The sequence below is a fragment of the Hesperophylax consimilis genome, chromosome 15, assembly GCF_061612785.1.
Source record: "Hesperophylax consimilis isolate HC1 chromosome 15, BYU_Hcon_1.0, whole genome shotgun sequence".
NCBI lineage: Eukaryota > Metazoa > Arthropoda > Insecta > Trichoptera > Limnephilidae > Hesperophylax > Hesperophylax consimilis.
In genome coordinates this window covers 21,243,405-21,262,297 of record NC_142850.1, presented here as the reverse complement: position 1 = coordinate 21,262,297, position 18,893 = coordinate 21,243,405, and positions in this window count along the sequence as shown.

Below are 18,893 nucleotides of genomic sequence, written 5' to 3'. Positions count from 1 at the left end.
GAGGAAATTACTTTAGCACAATCAAACTGTATGAAAATAGTATTGAATAATAACATATGCATATTTGCCATTTACAGATCTCCTTCCTTCATCAATATTGACCCCTTCCTTTCTTCATTGCAAGAAATTTTAAACAATGCGAAAAAATTTGAACAGCAAATTATAATGGGAGATTTAAACATTAACACTATCCCTGACTACCACCGTCAATCAATCGATTATCTATGTCTACTCGCGGAAAATGGTTTCACACAGACTATTAACAGCTTTACTCGTGAACAGGGCTCGAGTAAATCCTGTCTTGATCACATCAATGTAAAAAATATTAACTTTATTGACACTTTTGTTATACACTCAACTATTTCAGACCACTATACAACATCTCTTTGTCTTAAAAACAAGCCTCCCACTTCTTCGAAAATTAAATACGTTGCTAAAACTAATTTCAACAAGTTAATTGAGGACTTGAGCGCAGAAAACTGGCTAAATGTTCTAGATAAATCAGATACTGACTTAGCAATGAAAGAATTTATTATCAAACTACACGAGTATATATCAAAACACACAAGTAATATAACCGTTTCTAATAAACAAATTAAATTCACACCATGGATCACCCTGGGGCTAGTTAAATCGATTCACAGAAGAAATCATCTTCATGAAAAGGCAAAAATATATCCTGAGAATTTGGTTTTACAATGTTATTATAAAAAATATAGGAATTTGTGTAAGAAATTAATTACATCGGCGAAAGAAAATTATTATAAAAAACTCATTTACGAAAACAACTGCAATCCAAAACGTTTTTGGGATACCTTTCGCAACATAACCAAATCCAAAATCAATAAATCTTCGGAAATAAAATCGCTATACATTAACACATCAAACTCTGAAGTCCCCAAAGATATGGCAAACTTTGCAAACAGTTACTTTTCATCTGTGGGTGACACACTTGCGAAAAAAATTCTCGATAAGTGTAAGAAATCAGAAACCGCTCTCGCCAATTTAACTATCCCTAGGATCGGTCACAAAATAGACTCAATCACAACTTCAACTAACGAAGTCATGAAGATAATTGACGACCTTAAATCATCAAAAGCATGTGGTCCCGATAAGATTTCATCAAATCTTCTAAAAATCATTAAAGTATACATAGCCATACCGATTGCGTTCATTGCGAATCTAAGCTTTAATTCAGGGAAATTCCCTAACCATTTAAAACAGTCAATCGTCATTTTACTGCATAAAAGTGGGGACAAATCACTGATACATAATTACCGGCCTGTTTCCTTGCTCAACTCTGTCTCTAAAATTATGGAGAAAATTGTAAAGAACCGTCTCATCCTTTATCTCGAAAATAACAACATCCTTTCTAGTAGACAATTCGGCTTTCGCAAAGGTTTAAGCACTGAAAACGCCATCGCTAATTTGACAAAAATCATCTCTAATAATCTAGATAAAGGTAGTAAATGCATTGCACTTTTTTTAGATCTAGCTAAAGCGTTCGACACTATCTCGCACAAAATTCTGCTGAATAAACTACAGCGAATTGGGATACAGGGTCAAATTTTCAAGTGGTTTGTTAGTTACCTAGAAAACAGGAGCCAAAGAGTGGATATTAACGGTACTCTAAGTGATCCAGCCAATATTAATTATGGCGTACCGCAAGGAAGTACACTAGGTCCCTTATTGTTTAATGTTTATATAAATGACTTATGTAATACTTCATTTGCAGACCACATTATTACATTTGCTGACGATACAGTACTTTTATTCGAAGGCAAAACCTGGAATGAGTCTTGCATTAAAGCTGAATTTGGCATAAACAAAGTTAAACAGTGGCTAGATAGTAATCTCCTCACTCTAAACTCGGATAAAACGAAATTCATCTGCTTCAGTTCAACTCAAGCGGGTCAACCACAAGAAATTATTAACATTAGAATACACCATTGTTACGACACTATTACATGTAAATGCAATACCTTAGAATGTGTGGACAATATAAGATACCTAGGAATTATCATTGATAAATTTCTGAGATGGGACAAACACATAGCCTTTACTTCCACAAAGGTCAGGAAACTTACACATCTGTTTATAGCAATAAGAAATATTCTATGTCTAAATGATTTGAAACGAATTTACTTTGCAATGTGCAATTCCATACTAGACTATGCTTCATTAGGTTGGGGAGGTTGTGCCAAAACCATACTCGATCCCTTAGCTAAATCCCAGAAATCGCTTATAAGAGTCATACTGAAAAAACCTTTCAGGTACCCCAGCGATTCATTATTCGCAGAGTTTCGTGTTCTTGATGTAAGACAATTATACATAAGGAAAATCATTTTACATACTCAAAAACAGAGGCACTACTTAGCTTCCGTAAACCACTGTCATAATACAAGACATGCAAAAAAAAAACCAACAGTTCCGCCCACCACTTCCTCATCTTTAGCACAGAGACAATTCTCTTACTTAGGCCCTAAACTGCTCAATCTCATACCTGATGCATGGAAGGCAAAGAGTACTAATATTCTGCGTATGCAGGTAAACAATTGGCTTCTGGACTTGGGGAGAGTTGAATGCGAGAATATGCTAAAAAACAGTAATTAAATTGTAAATTTTGTTTTATTTACATTCTTCTTTACATTTTAACTTATATTGGTATTATATTAGCATTACAGGAACTGTATTTTTACATAAAGAAAGTTCGAAAATTGTTCAATTCTTCGTGATATTTTTCCTTAAAGGAAAAGTTCCTTCTTTACTTTCATTTTTTATTTTTTGTTATTTTTCATTTCCTTGTTTTATATATTAATATTTCTTTAGTTTAATATATCAGCTAAACAATAGTAAAAAAAAAAAAAAAAATGAATATACATTTGTATTACCTTACCAACAGAATTTCTTCAATTCAGTTTCATTTTCAAATTCATTTTCTTGTTTTTATCTATTAATTCAGCTTATGTTATGTTAATTCAGTTATTATGTCAGCTAAATAATAGTAAAATATGTCGTGATATAACTGGAAGCATTCTAGAATACGAATATACATATGTATTTTTTTTTTAACAACAGAATAGTCAACACTATAATGTACCATATATTACATGTAAAAACTTATCATATTGGAATGTCCTAAAACGGGCAATCGCCTAGTTGGACATTTTAAGTTCATTAATTGTATTATGTAATATTTACAAACAAACAATAAATAAAACAATAAATAAATAAATAAATAAATAAAATAAATAAAAGACAAGATTTTTTATGCATAGCACAAAGGGTAACAATTATTTTTATAAGCAATAATTATTAGCCTGAAACTCTCATCCACATTGAAAAATCTCCTGATTCAATATATACTAGTGTTTCATTCAACAATTACTGCTTGTTACATTTTTCATCTGAAACAACCAACTTTATTTTATATATGAGAAAGGCATTGTAAGTACTAACTCTCTCACTAGATGGCGTCGAGACAAATTGTCTACATTTTTTGGTGAGAATATTAGAACTTGTCAAATATTAATTAAATAATAATAATAATAATAACTTATTAATATTTGACAAGTTCTAATATTCTCACCAAAAAATGTAGACAATTTGTCTCGACGCCATCTAGTGAGAGAGTTAGCACTTACAATGCCTTTCTCATATATAAAATAAAGTTGGTTGTTTCAGGTGAAAAATGTAACAAGCAGTAATTGTTGAATGAAACACTAGCATATATTGAATTATTTCGCGGATAAGAGATAAGCCGCCATAGCTCAGTGGTAAGAGCTGTCGACCGGAAATCGAAAGGACACGGGTTCAAGTCACGTTGGCGTCATGTATCTTTTATCAGGAGATTTTTCAATGTGGATGAGTGTTTCAGGCTAATAATTATTGCTTATAAAAATAATTGTAACAATAATAAAATTGGAAGTAAGAATAGGAAGGTTGGATTTATATATATTTAGATGAAATCGAACAAGTGGGTGGTATCTGCTCTATATTCCAAGTAAGCCTTGAAGAAGTAGGTATTAGTGAAGATAATATCATTAGCCTTATTATTAGAGACACCCATTCATAGCTTTCATTTTTAAGAAATGTAGCATTAATTATTGAAAAATAGCTTTTATGGCTTTAATTTTGCGTTTTCATAGCGTTTATACAGGATTTTCCAATAAGGGGTGTTATTTTGAATAGCCCGCTATTTTGGTAGATGTTACTTTTGAAGCTGTCATTTTTTAACATATGAAAAGTAGAAACTACGTCATTAATAAAAATGGAACGATACATGCTAGAACAGCGCATTGAAATTATTAAAATTCACTTGAGTGAATCAAATGCAAATCATCTTGAGTGATGAGGCCCATTTCCACCTCGGTGGCTTCGTCAACAAGCAAAATTGTCGCATCTGGGGCTCGGAAAACCCAAGAGTTATTGTTGAAAAGCCTCTCTATCCTCAACGTGTGACTGTTTGGTGCGGTTTATGGCCCGGCGGAGTCATTGGACCTTACTTTTCGAAAATGAGGCTGGAGCAACAGTTACGGTGAATGGATTGCGCTATCGAGAGATGATTAATGATTTTTAATGGCAGGAATTGGACGGTATTGATCTGAAAAACGTTTACTTTCAACAAGACGGCGCTACGTGCCACACAAGCAACGAAACCATTGATCTTTTACGATTGAATATCAAAATAACACCTCTTATTGGAAAACCCTGTAGCCAAATAGGATAACGTCAAGGAATGTGAGTCGGCAAGAGGGGAAAAACAATTAAATTAGCAAAATCACTTGAAACATGTTTATAGTATTATTGATTGAAACTCAACATGGCACATGTTTCTACAGTAGAGTGTGTCACGTTCGTTCTACGATCTGTCAATACAAGATTATAGGGACCAAAAAATCTTTTTTATTGTCGCTAAAAACACCATTTATCGCTTTAGTTCGCCAATATATCGTTAATGCTATGAATGGGTGACTATACTTATTATACATCGGTGTATATAGTAATTTCATAATACAACTCTCCAGCGAATTCCGACGCCTCTCTTCGAGATCCTAAATATAAAAGCAAGTTCCCTACAATTTAAAACAGATTACAAAGTTATCACTCAAATCCCATGATGTAATATTTTATTTATTTTATCGGCCAATAGTGAGCCCGAAAAGCATCGTATCGCATGAAATAGAAATGAACTTAACAATCCAACTTGATGTAAACTTGTTGTACAAGCTTCGAAGCGATGATCGTTCATTTTGTGGCAAAGGTGTTGTCGTAATTTGTGGCGTGAGGTTTTTTTTATGAATTGTTACTTTTATCGATACGCCCGCGCCGCCTTGAAATAAAATATATTTTTGAATATTCATACTCTGATAAAACTGTTAAGGCGATGCACTACATCGTGTAATATTTTAAATTGAGCCGCTATCAATAACAACCCTTACGTAGATGGCGAAAAGGTTTAAATTCCCGCTTAACACCATCCGCCTGTTTTGATTTATGCAAGAAAAAAACATGGCCAAAAACTGCCTTTTATTTTATTTTGTGTAAAAGCACATGATTTTGCATTATAACGTATGGCATCGCCTTAACGATGATGATTTTTTGTACCTGCCTAAAATATTACTAACTGCTTAACTTTCATATTTGAAAAATAATCTTTACAAATCTAGTAGTAAGCGTTGAACAAAAGGTAAAAAGCAATGCTTCTTCCAATCTTTCGACTGCGAAATAATACACTTTCTTTTTGATAATTGTTTTCCCAATATTTTTGGTTTCCGTACGAAATTTTGAATGCACTCGCCCTGCCTAGATAATACTTAGTCGATGTTATAATATCTATTTAATGCTTTTACTTTCACCTATTCCTGTAAGCAGCTCACTCTCTACTTCTGTTACTGCATCGTATTACCTTAACCAGTGGCGGTTTTCTTTAAAGTGCGTTTGTGCGGTGAACCCCATTAAAAAGATGAGAAAATTTATTTTACTATAATAAATTTTACAAACCTTCATTATAATATATCAGCACATTATAAACAGTCAATTGCAAAAACATTATTTTTTGTTGTACGAATTAAAATCAATAAATAAAAATAAGATTAGACGAAAAAAACTAAATGCGGTTTACCACGCGGTTAAAGATTATTTACCTACGGAAAATCAAGATGGCAAATATGTAATTGGCATTCTCATTATCTTTTTTAAAAGAAAGACAAATATTCGCAGGTTACCAATAACTTCTACTGAGCACCATCGTAATAAGCGGTAAATGTTGCTCGGGCGATGATTGAGAACCGCTATACTAGCAAAGGATTGAATTCCTTGGCGTTGACGATAATTTGAAAAAAAACGCAACAACTCTATTGTTGGTGACTGTCAACAGTTGAATATAACCATTGGAAATAACGAAAACGTTAACTTCATGTTTGTTTGTTTCAATATCTCAAACAAAAAAGTGATTGCTTTCTATGATAACTAAATCAGAATGACATGTTATTACTTACACAACAGCTATATTGAAACGTAAACGTCCCACCGATAAATGTGCTCGACACTAGGTGCTACAATATTCGTTGGGAAAACAACAAAGACGTCTAGTAGAAAAGTACATAATGAGATTAAAATAATTTAGCATTCTAAGACTATAAAAATATTTCCATTTGTTATTTCGGCTATTTGCATTATACCTAGCTCTCTCAATCAAAATTTAGGCATATTAGATCTGTCAAAGAATTTATATATAAAAATGCAAAAACCAGTCATTTTAAATATATGTAGGATTACGAAAGATTTTTTAAATATTTATATTTAGGGATCAGTAGGATTTATAGGTCCAATTAGAAGTTCTACCGAGCCGAACCCTCTGATATGAAAATATCTGGAGTCGGTGAATTATTTTCCCATTTGATCTCTGGTGATTTGACTTGTTGTTTTTGTATTTATTATGCTTATATAATGCACTTGTATAATGTGAATTGACTAGATGATAATTTGTGGAAAAGTGTGTGGAAGGGTTTAATTTTTCCTATGGGGAAGATTTAACCCTGACATAAAGTCGGAAAATTTAAAAACAAACTACGCATAATATGGTTCGTGAAGTATATACGGAAGCACATTTTTATACTTGTCGCCAAGACTGTTAAAATTATACAAAGTCTTGGTAAATTGGGCAACCTAGCCAGCTGCTTAAGGCGGCAATTTTTAGGGGATGGCATTTCTGAAATGGGCCTTGTTTTGGAACGTATGGAAATCGTATGGAACGACGTTTTGGTAAGATTCCATACCATAAGCATGAAACTGCACTCGGTAGAGATAGAGCTAGAGACCATCGTGGAATTGTATCATTCTTTGATATAGTATATAAAATGCATTCGCGTATGAAAAAAGACATCCACACTAGTGGTGAATGTACATACGAAAATAACACCAAGAGGAAGCGGAAAGAAAGGTAATATGATGAGAAGAAGGGAAATGAAACTGAATTCACTGGGAGAGACAGGTTCGGGTAAATTGGTAAATGCAGAAATAACACGGCGAGGCGAGTAGAGGCGAGGCCTATATTTTACTTTTTAGTAATACATTTATTTATTTGTTACAATTGCACACTTTGAAACCGAACCGTTTTATTAAGAAGTCTGAGAACCTACAAGCCTTCTATCCTGGCGACATGAAAAAATAATAATACATGCACTTGACCAAATTCGCCTATTTTACCAAACTCAGATCAAAAATGTATTTGGCACCAAACCATACAAAATTCTTATTACAAAGTGTTTAGCGCTTAGCGTATATTAGATCTTACAGTGTCTTCCAGCAAGTGAGATATATATAGATAGAGTCAGCTTTGGGTTCGAAGTACGAGTCAAGCACATCGGACCATTGTCCGATGTGAGATATCTCAGGCATTAGTCGGTTATAAGCGCTCGCCGGGCACAGGTCTCCGGCAATAACTTCAAAATGCCGACAATCACGCTGAGATATTGTACAAGTCGTACTGGAAAACATAGGGAATGCAATGGTATAACCTTTCTTCGGTATGTAGGGTTTTACCATAATCAGTAGTAGTGTAAATTGACTTTTTAATGTCAAAAACTCGTGAAGCATGTGCGCCGCCGCCGGTCACCTTCGACTCGTTTATAGTTTCGAGTTAGTTCGTGGTCAGAAGGTTTCGGGCGACATCGACAGCCGCCATACCCCTCTTCCTACTTCCCGCACGGGAACAATATTTCACACTGATACTGCAAGGAATGTAGACTCTATGTATATAATGACGCCTGTATCGAATCATATTTGGATACCAAAGATACAGCACCGCATCGACAATGTTCACAGAATTAGGACTAAATGGATTTGCTGGCCTGACGAGACGCCAGGTCACTGGAGCCAGGATGCGGCTAATGGCCTCCGCCAACACGTTGGTGACTGCAGCCTACCAGCACCAAACGCCACTCCTGCGAGCGAGCGCTGGGCCCAAGCTCACTCAAGACCACGCCCTGCATAGTTGTTAATTACTTTGTTGTTAATTTATTCTTCCTCATATATTTTTTCAATTTCACATACCTACTGTACAAAAAACACGTATATATATGGACGTGTGGGATTTCACTAACCTCCCCAAATCCTGGAATAAAAAAATATTATTATCATTATATATAACTCACTGCTTCCAGCCTAGAGAACTGCATTGATTAGATTACGATAAGTATATGCGACTTTTCTGCGAAAAGCGTACGATGTGTGTACTGGTGCGGTTATAGATTATAGGCCTACTTGCATTTTGTACTTTAAAATAATTGTTACGGCCATTCTCTCGCTACCCAACCACAACCCTGACTGTATCCATAGTGGTAGATAATATATTATCAGTTAATTATATCCATTTAGTAGATGAAATTTTTCGTCAATTATTGAACGTTGATGGCCTCTAGCTGTTATTTCCAACGGCTAGTTATATGTATGTAGATACAGTACCTTCCTACTAGTGTGTATCTATACCTGCACAGTATAGAAAGACGGGGAGACCTGTCCCTGTGATAGCGATAACCTGTTCGCAATAAATCCACCGGTGGCGCCTGCTCCGAGTCCTGCAATCTGGTCTGCCGCCTGCCTCCACTGTGCAGTCAGCAATCTGCAGTCCACAGTCTCTAGGCGAATGGCCACGGCCAACAATCAGCCTTCAGACTACCCCCAGTCCAGTACCTGCACTGTAGCTACTTCCAGTACCTCAAGTACAGTCCGTCAACAAATTCTAGAGATTTAATACTAAAACTACCTCGCGTCCAAAAATTAATTAAAATCTTAAACAAAAATTCCCCTAAAATTATAAGATTTAAATACCTACCTACATAATTATGAACCATATATTTATGTCAAAAAAAATCTATTAGGAAGTATACAGTTAATTTATCTATAGAAACGTTACTATCTCAATGACAAAACTTTCTTTAGGCAGGAAGGTACCATAATATTTTTAAACAAACACGACGATTTCACATTTGAAAATATAATCTTTAGTTAATCATTAAAACGGCCACCATCTTTCCGAAATGGAATTTACAAAGAAATTTACAAGCAGACGAAAAGTAAAACGGTCAAGTTGAAACAGGACTTCGCTACGCTCTCCGATTTTAGAACAAAATTATAGTAGATTCAAAAGTGAGGTTATGTTTGAAATCCGAAAGTGATAGAAGGACAGAAAATTCCATAAATCAAAGTTTCCACACAATTGACATTTTGATTTAACATCTAATACGTGACTTTTTGATTTGAAGATACACCATTTCAAATTTATCTTCGATACTATCTAAGTGTTAAAAAATAAAAACAATTTCAAGCATTAAAAGTATTTAGAATATGACACAGAATCATCTCCATTCAGGAATTATAACTAATATCTGAACGCCCGCACCGTTTGGTTTTGATGTGAAAAATATTCGCTTGAACTTGCTTTTTAAAAGTTACATTTTTTGTTTTCTTTTCAAACATCTTGTTGTGAACATTTAAACGGACTGTACTTGCACTGGACCTAAATCCAGTAACTCGGTACCTACTCGCACTCGGCCTACTCCTGCCCACCCGATAACAAAATACCAGATACCTGACTCGGAGATTTCGTATTGGAAACCTACGCACGACTAACGCCCATATTTTATAATGTTGCATGTTAATATAAAGAACATCTGCAGCTGCTTATTATTACTAAATGTTATAAAATGTGCATGGAATCGGGAAAGATTCGCCTTTGTCAAAAATGGGTCCACCCCGAATAAAAGACAACGTATAGATCGAGCAGGGCCGGCCCTATGCGGACGCAATTGGAGCAGTCCGCATCGTGCTCAGAAATGCCAAGGCACCAAGGCGCTGATAATACCTAACACCTAACAGTTCTAACACATCGCCCTTGAGATTAATTTTCATAAAAACGGCGCTACACAAAAATATCACATACCTAAACCTAAACTCGCGCCAGGCACCGTTTGGCTCAAGGTCAGCCCTGAGATCGAGTTTTGCAGTTGATAGGTTCGCCTATTGGTATTGTGATGTTGACATAACAATATTTTAAATTTCTCAATATGTACCCTAGCCAAACTATACAAAAATGGAATACTAACTAAGCCTTTCCTTTCAATGGCCATGCAGTTCTTGAAGAGCTTTAGGCGGCTGCATCAAAATGTGGTTACTGGTTCTTGAGATGATCATTTGTCTTGTGCTAGCAAAAGATAACAATCTGACCCCATTGTCGGCAGATTCGTCGTGCAGGTTCAAAGTCTCAATAGTATTCTAATTAATTATCTACCTTGGAATTGCAATTTACAATCACGCACATAATGTTGATGTCGTGATTTGGCAGTCTATCGTAGATATCTTACAGGTGTTTATAAGTCATTGAAGAAATTGCATCTTCTGCCGGAGGGTTAAAGCATAATATGTGAGTGGTGCAAAACTGCAAAGTAAATAACTGTAGGCTTCATTATTTGTTGCTTATGGACGACCGTGTAGGTATTACCTACTTACTAATTTATCGAATCTTTGTTGTTCATCACTACAATAGTAGATTGTCGTTCCATACGAGTATATGTCTTATTCTTACTATTTATATATATATATATATATATATATATATATATATATATATATAATAAGTATATATATTTATATTATATCTTATTATATATATTCTCTACTTACTCCGATGTCCAATCAACATTGCTCTTATATCTTTTTAGAACTTCTGACTTCTGACTAATTCATTACATATGTTACCAGTTCGCAATAATTCTCTGTACTTTTTGAACTTGATCTTGAAATCCCTTGACCAATAATATATGAATCACTTTATCGTCTTTCTGTAGCGTCCTCATCTTCTTATTCCATCATTTACTTTATAGTAGGTATTTTTGCAAAACTGACTTACTCCACTTGGACGTTTAGTTGGTAAATCCCCAAAAAACTGATACAGATGTCAAATATATGATTTCATATTTGTGTATGTTTTTTAGTACCTAATATATTACATACATAATATTCGATTAGAATCATAAAATACAACCAGATCTGTGAGACAATAAAGTCAGGTGTTTGACTCTGTCAGTAGAGAGCGAGACAGATACATTTTATTTATTTATTTATTAAACGCCATAAAAGGCTTTTACAGTAATGTGAAACATTAGATTATAAGTACACAGTTCAGGGCTGTCAGAGACTTGAAAATTAAAAATAACATTTTTCATTAAAATAATACATCCGTTAGCCAACACTATAAGACATCTGAAGCAAGCAGTTTATATAGATGCTATACATATACATTTCACATATATGTATATATGTGGAATGTATATGTACTATAGAACACCATACATATGTTACACATAAAGAAGAACATGTCAGTATGATGCAGTACAAGCAGACATTTAACATTTCACAAACATATCAGTTACATTCACAACCAAGTATTTTTGCCTTGATGCAAGACGGTGAGGTTTTGAAAATATCAAAAAGGTCTGTATACGTGTTGGCAGTGCGGTGGAAACGCGCCAACTGTGAATGATACAAATAGTTAGTGCTATGATTGTCACTGTGGAAAAGATGGTGGAGTCGAGTTGATTTAACAGGGACACGAAAATTTATAACACTTAACATTTGAGGGCAGTCTATGAGATTGTTCAGTAATTTAAAAAGTATAAGAATGTCATTAATAGTTCGCCGGGTAGAAAGAAGTGGTAGATTTAGACCAGACATTAATGTATTATAGCAGATATCAATTACAGGCTGTCTCAATTTGAATTGAACGTATCGAAGAAATTTTCTTTGTACTTTCTTCAAGCGGTGTAAGTTACAGGTATAAATCGGAGACCATACAGGAGATGCATATTCTAGGTGCGATCTCACAAGAGAGCTGTAGAGTAATTTAATTGACTCAATGTTTTGAAAAGTCCTTGTGTTACGCATTACAAAACCTAGAATTTGCATGGCCTTATTGGAAATTGTTTCACAGTGAAGATCAAAGGTAAGTTTTCTGATTTTTTGACATTAACATTATATTAACATTATATTAGTATAAGAGCCCATGTATTAGTTTGATCCCCCTCTCACATCCCAGCTCGTACTCGGTTAACAATGTAATCAATCTCGGAGTGTTATTGTACGAATAATCCCAGAATCTTATAATAATAGTAGTATAGCCTACAACCATAATATAAAAAGATCCATCTACTTTTCAGATTACGAAAACACAGGAGAGTGCCATCGGACTGCTGGCATTACAAAGCTGACTAAACAATATATCGGTTGGGAAGTCATTCCACATCAGCTATGTTCTCCTGATATTGCTCAGATTTTCATATTATCCTGGGCTCTGTTTTCTAAAATTGATCTGAATTTCTTCAAAGTGGTAGATACTTTCAATAATGCCGTTGTGAAACACAACCTTGAAAAGGCTTTAGCCGTGTTTTGTGACCAAATCTGACGTATTAGTCAGGTGCCTCCCGCCTTCTTCCCATCTCCTTCCCCCATACATTCAGCCTCAGAACATACCTCATTCGGGGATGCCATAGACTGGTTTCAAACGGTTGGGAGCAGTTGGGACTCTTGCCCACATATTCCCATAAGCAAAGCGTGGAATCTACAACTGCCCTAGTCAATTATAAAAACGGAGGATCGTACTATTGCCAAGTTATTTTAATATTTATTTTTTTAAATTTTTATTTATTGACAAATTTAAAAAATTAAAATTACTGTGATTTTCTCAATTACCATGGCTCATGCCCGTATTATGTTATGTTCGTCATTTAAAAGAAAAAAAAAAGTGGGTGTGTCAAGCCTACGCAAGACAGAAGTGAAACTTCTAGTATTCCTCTCTCTCTATTTTCATTTCATCATCTCTATTTTCTCTCTTAGGTTAGTTTGAAAATTAGAGGTTAAATAATTCAACGACGAAGCATGGATTTGCTTTTTCTAATATTTTCTTATAGATGAATGACGTTCGATTAATGTATAGTTCCAAAAATTTTCAATTTATTCACAAGTATACAATATTACATAAATAACAATATTACAATTAAAAATTACAAAGAAATTACAATGACAATGATGTGTTCATCACCTCTATCTCGTCACTACTCATTTTTAACACTGAAATTCTGTACCAAACCGTATGAACCACAATCAATTACGTATTTCACTCGTATTACACTCACGACGCAGTATACTAACCAAGCAGCTGATGCTTGGCGTGGCGCAGTTCGCTGGTGTCTGAGAGAGAGGAAAGAAGAGAAGAGAGAGAACGTTCGTGAGCGGCTCCCCACCTCAACAAGCGCATATGGTGAGAGAGGGACAGTGAACGGTGAGCGGTGGTGGGGGTACCCGCATTTTCGTGTCGATCCTGACTCGGTTTTACTCCGTCCCCGAAAATCCATTACGCGCCTAAAGAAGTTTCACTTCAATATTTTCTTCACAGTTTGTATCACATATCTATACATTAATACATGGATAATATTTTTTTTAAATTGTCAAGATGCGTGATTTCATTGACAGTTGAATGTCAAAAAATCATTTATATTTGTTTTATTGTATAAACGGCATAAAAAGTGAAGTGACAGTTTTATTACTAATTACCTACACAAAAAGAATATATTTTATAAATATCGAATTCTTTCAAAATTATGGACGTTCCGATTCAAAATGTCCTGGTAAGTTTTTTAGTAAACTTTTTCTTGTTAGATGTTGTTGAGAAGTGAGTTAGTTTCACAGATGCACTCATAGAGGGCAGTGCAAAGAGCTTGCGTGGAAGTCCGCAAGATGGCAGCCAGTGGCCAGTAGTCGCCAGGAATAGTAAGAATGCTCCCAGACAAACTTACTGTTCCCAGATCCCATTTAGCCAGCTTCTAGTTAGGTCGACTATCGGGTCACCATTGTAATAGGCGAAGTATTAATAAATCCCTGATTTATCACAAAGAACCAATTATTTACAATCTCCTTCCACGACGAGTTGGAGAACTGTTTGTGGGAACACAACAGATATTAAAATATTATGGAGTAATGTGTAGACAGATCAATGTGTTTTTCAAATGCATATAGATACTTATAATACTTACTTACTGTAATAAAACAATGTACACTCCTCTTCCAGCCACAAGCTAATGCTTCTATGGAAGAGGGGTCTTGAAATATTTGATCATATATTGTAACAAATAAACAAAAATGTACTTATATAATAAAAAAATATATTTCAAAGACAATTTAACCTGGTTTCTGAAATAGCATTTCATTAACGACAACTTCAAAAATAATTAATATATAGCACATTTTAGATACCTGGGGAGCATTCCGAAATTCCAAGAATATTCACCATGTCGTTGGGACTTGTTGGTAAAAATATTTAAAAACCTGAAGGGTTGAGAGAAAAATAATACATTTTTAATAAACCATCTTCTATCTATATGAATAGAATTGTAAATATTCTATTCATATAGATAGAATTGTAAATATTCTATTCATATAGATAGAATTGTAAATATTCTATTCATATAGATAGAATTGTAAATATTCGTTCAAAATATTAAATTCCCGAAAGTTCTTCACCAATTGCTTTGAAATGTTGACACAAAGTTGCATTCCAATTCACGTGTGTTTTTATATATCTGTATTATATAGATGTCACCTGTGTGACTTAAAAGCAACACACGCTATTGTTGCTCTATCTGCACAGATCTATCTGCATGGCGGGATACAGCTCGTAACAGAAATAAAAATAAAAATTCAACAGAATGATAAAATAATGTTTTAAGAAAATAGAAATAAGAATATTAAAAATTAAGATTAAAATATTTGTAAAATTACCAAATTATTAAAATTTGTGTAATCATGGTAGCCCTGTCTAGAAAGGTACATGTCATGATGTTACCAATATGACATGTCGTCGCATTAATTCGTAGAATGCGTAACTCCCAAATGTAAAATTTTACAAGAGGCACAAAAAACCTCGTAGTGAAAAAAAAAAAAAATGAAAGACGGCTTATTCTTTTTACTTATGTTTCGAACATATAATATATTTGGAAATTTATTTTCAATCATTAAACTTTTGTAAGTTAAGGCTTTCTATTTCAAATCGGAGTTACGAAGTTTACGTAAAAACCGAGAATGGAGATACGCATTTTACAAAAGATACATACTTTTCTGCGAACAGTTTTATGAACAACCTAGCGGAAAATTTGGGAGATAGGAATTTTACATTTACAAAATAAAACACAACAATGTATGTGTATGTCGAGGCAGTCTATTTAGATGCATTTTAATGATTTTAATGATGCGGAAGGTTATCGTTAAAGGAGTGGTAATCCTTTTCTAATGTCTGTTTTAAGTCTTGTAAATGCTGGTACTTTTCCTTCCTTAAGGGATTAAATCTGACTCTCAAGTGAAATCTTCAAACTCTGGAGATCATTACAGATTCGGCGACGGTTTTGTGCTGGGTGAGATCTACACTGACCGGGAGTAGTCGTGTCAGAGATGATCGTTAAGTGACGCTTGGAGTTGATGAAGGAGATTGTAGAAGAATTTGATCTGACATTGTCGATCACCCTTGTTGTCCTGTAGAAATAAAACTGATGTACTTACTAGGGTTTGCAAGACCCGGGCAAAGAGTAGCCATGACAGGAAACGTTGTGAAAGAGACTCCTCAGAGTGTGAAGATAGGTGGGAGAGACTTGAAAGTGGAACTGGTGAGCAAACATGTGCTTTAAGCGTAGAAACTCTTCATGCTCAGCATCACTTTGGAATAAAGTGAACGCTTCATCTTGCCCGGCTGGTCGATCCCGAGGCGAGAAGAAAGGACGTCGATAGATGCGTGCGTTCCTGCGTACAGTGCAGGACAATTGACCCTCCACCATCATCCCATGAAGCGGGTAATCGTAATGTTGTGACAACCTGGAGTCGCTTGGCAGTTGATGTTACTCATTTCGGTAGGAAATGTTTACTCACATTTATCGATTGCGGTCCAAGTAGATTTGCCGTGTGGCGGGAAATCGAGTCAGATAATGCAGCTTCGATTATCAGACATTTGGAAGAAGTGTTTCGGGAAAGAGGCCCGCCCAAAGTAGTTCTCATGGACAATGGTACTGCATTTTGTTCCTACAGTGTTACAGATAAGTGTAAGAGATGGAATGTTCGTCAAAGATTTTGCCCGGCATACCGACTAGCTGGAAACGGTATAGTTGAACGACATCATCAAACAATAAAGAAAACTGCAGCCAGAAGTGGAAGCGATCCCCTGCAGGCAGTGTTTCGGTACAATCTTTGGCTGCAAAAAGTCAGGATGATCGAGGTATTGCGCTGTCTAGTATAGTTCACACTTCACACTCGTGGAGACACCCTTCTGCGCAAGTGAATATAGAAGAGGAAGTATTGACTGAGCTCTAAGTGGGCGATCTTCTTGCGGTTAAACCAGTAGATGGGAGATGCACATCGTGCATGGAAGGGTGACAGGACTTACTTCAGTCAACAACATCGAAGTAGATGGCATACCAAGACATGTGCTTGACCCGCGGAAGATGCCTGACAGAGAACGGACTATGTCTGAGGAGAGACGAGATGGAATTGCCGCACGTTCCACCGTAAATATTTTGGGTTTGTTTGAAGAGGACAGTGAAGAACCGGATCCGGATATGCATCAGGAGGAGATCCACTTGCAAAGAGATGGTGACCTTGAAGAAGAGATAATCACAGAACAAGGACCTATTAGGTATTTACGAAACCGCAGAGGCACATAAAACAAGAGAGCTACGGCAGAGCGTCACACGGTGCAGAAGACGTCAGTTTAGACTACAGATACAAAACACACAAAAAGGAGATTGCTTGGAAGATTCATCTTCCCACCGCAAATTGTCTCTCTTGCGCTCTCCGAGCCCACCGACTCGCTCTGCGAGCCAATACAGTCCTCCAAATATACTGTACAGTCCACCCACCCTGGCATCACTCACCACTGACCACCTGCGCTCCTTGACCTCGTTATCCATCCTACTCTGCCCTACGACCTACCCGTGCCCCGCCCTACCTGACCTGCATCTCCACCCACTGACATGGAAACATACCTCCTTGAACTGGAGAAGCTGGATCCTCCAATTGAGGCTCTCCAGACATTTATCAACAATATGAAAAGAACGGTCACCAAAACCCCCCAACGAAAGGTGACCTTCTACCCGGATGGGGTAAACCCCTCGGCCACCACCTACCTCTCAGGCACCGCACGTAAAACCCCGCCCATCGCCACCCAACCGCCCACTACCTCCGCCTCCACCTCCACCGCCTCCACCTCCGCCGACCACAGCCTGGCAAGCCTCACTGCACTTCCTCCATCACCAACCAAGGACTTCCCGCCTCTCTGGACCACCCCGAATAACCCGATCAAGCAAAAACCGCCCACGCCTCCTCAGACCCTCGCTACCACCAACCGCTTCCAAACCCTGGCCCCGCCCTCCTCTAACGAAACAATATCGGACACAATCACCACTGACGGAGCAGATACCATAGACCATACAAACACCACCAGCACCCCGACTCCCGCCCGACGTCCCATCAAAATCCCGCCCATCATCATAAAATCCGACTCTTACTGGAATACCATCAGAAAGAAGCTGGAGAACGCCGGTGTGCGCATCTCTCACGCCAAAGCCATCCCGACGGGTGTGGTGGTCCACACCGCCGACTCCTCCAGCTTCAGATTAACCACAAAAATTCTTGACGAATCGAAAACCGACTTCCACACCTTCGAGCTGCACGAGGACAAGACTACTAAGGCAGTTCTGAGGGGAATCCCTACCCAGATATCAGAGGAGGAGATTCTCCTCGAACTCCAGGACCTTGGTCTCCCGGCCATCACCGTCTCCAGGATGAGGTCGGGACCCGACCGAACCAACGTCCCGATGGTCCTCGTGCAGCTGACTCACGGCGAAGAAGGCAAAAACATATTTAACCTCACTCACATCTTCCACCTACGAATTAAATGCGAATTCCTCGACCATAAAGCAGCCCCTACACAATGCCATCGCTGCCAACTCTTCGGCCACTCCGCCAAAGGCTGCCATCTCCCCCCCCGCTGCGTCAAATGCGCGGGGCCCCATTTTACCGCCACCTGTCTGAAGCAGAGAGAGGACGGCCCGGCTACCTGCGCCAACTGCACCGGCCCCCACCCGGCCAACTTCAAAGACTGCCCGAAACGCCCTGCACCCTCCACATCCACGCCCCGTCGAACTGAGGTACCTCCCCAAATCACTTTCACCTCCCGCCCAATCCAACCATCCACCTCCTATGCTCAGGCATTAAACCCCCCCACCAAATCCCCCCCCCCCCCACCACCACCCCCAGCCATCAGCTACCCCCTTTAGTTTCTCAGACATATTTAAAAA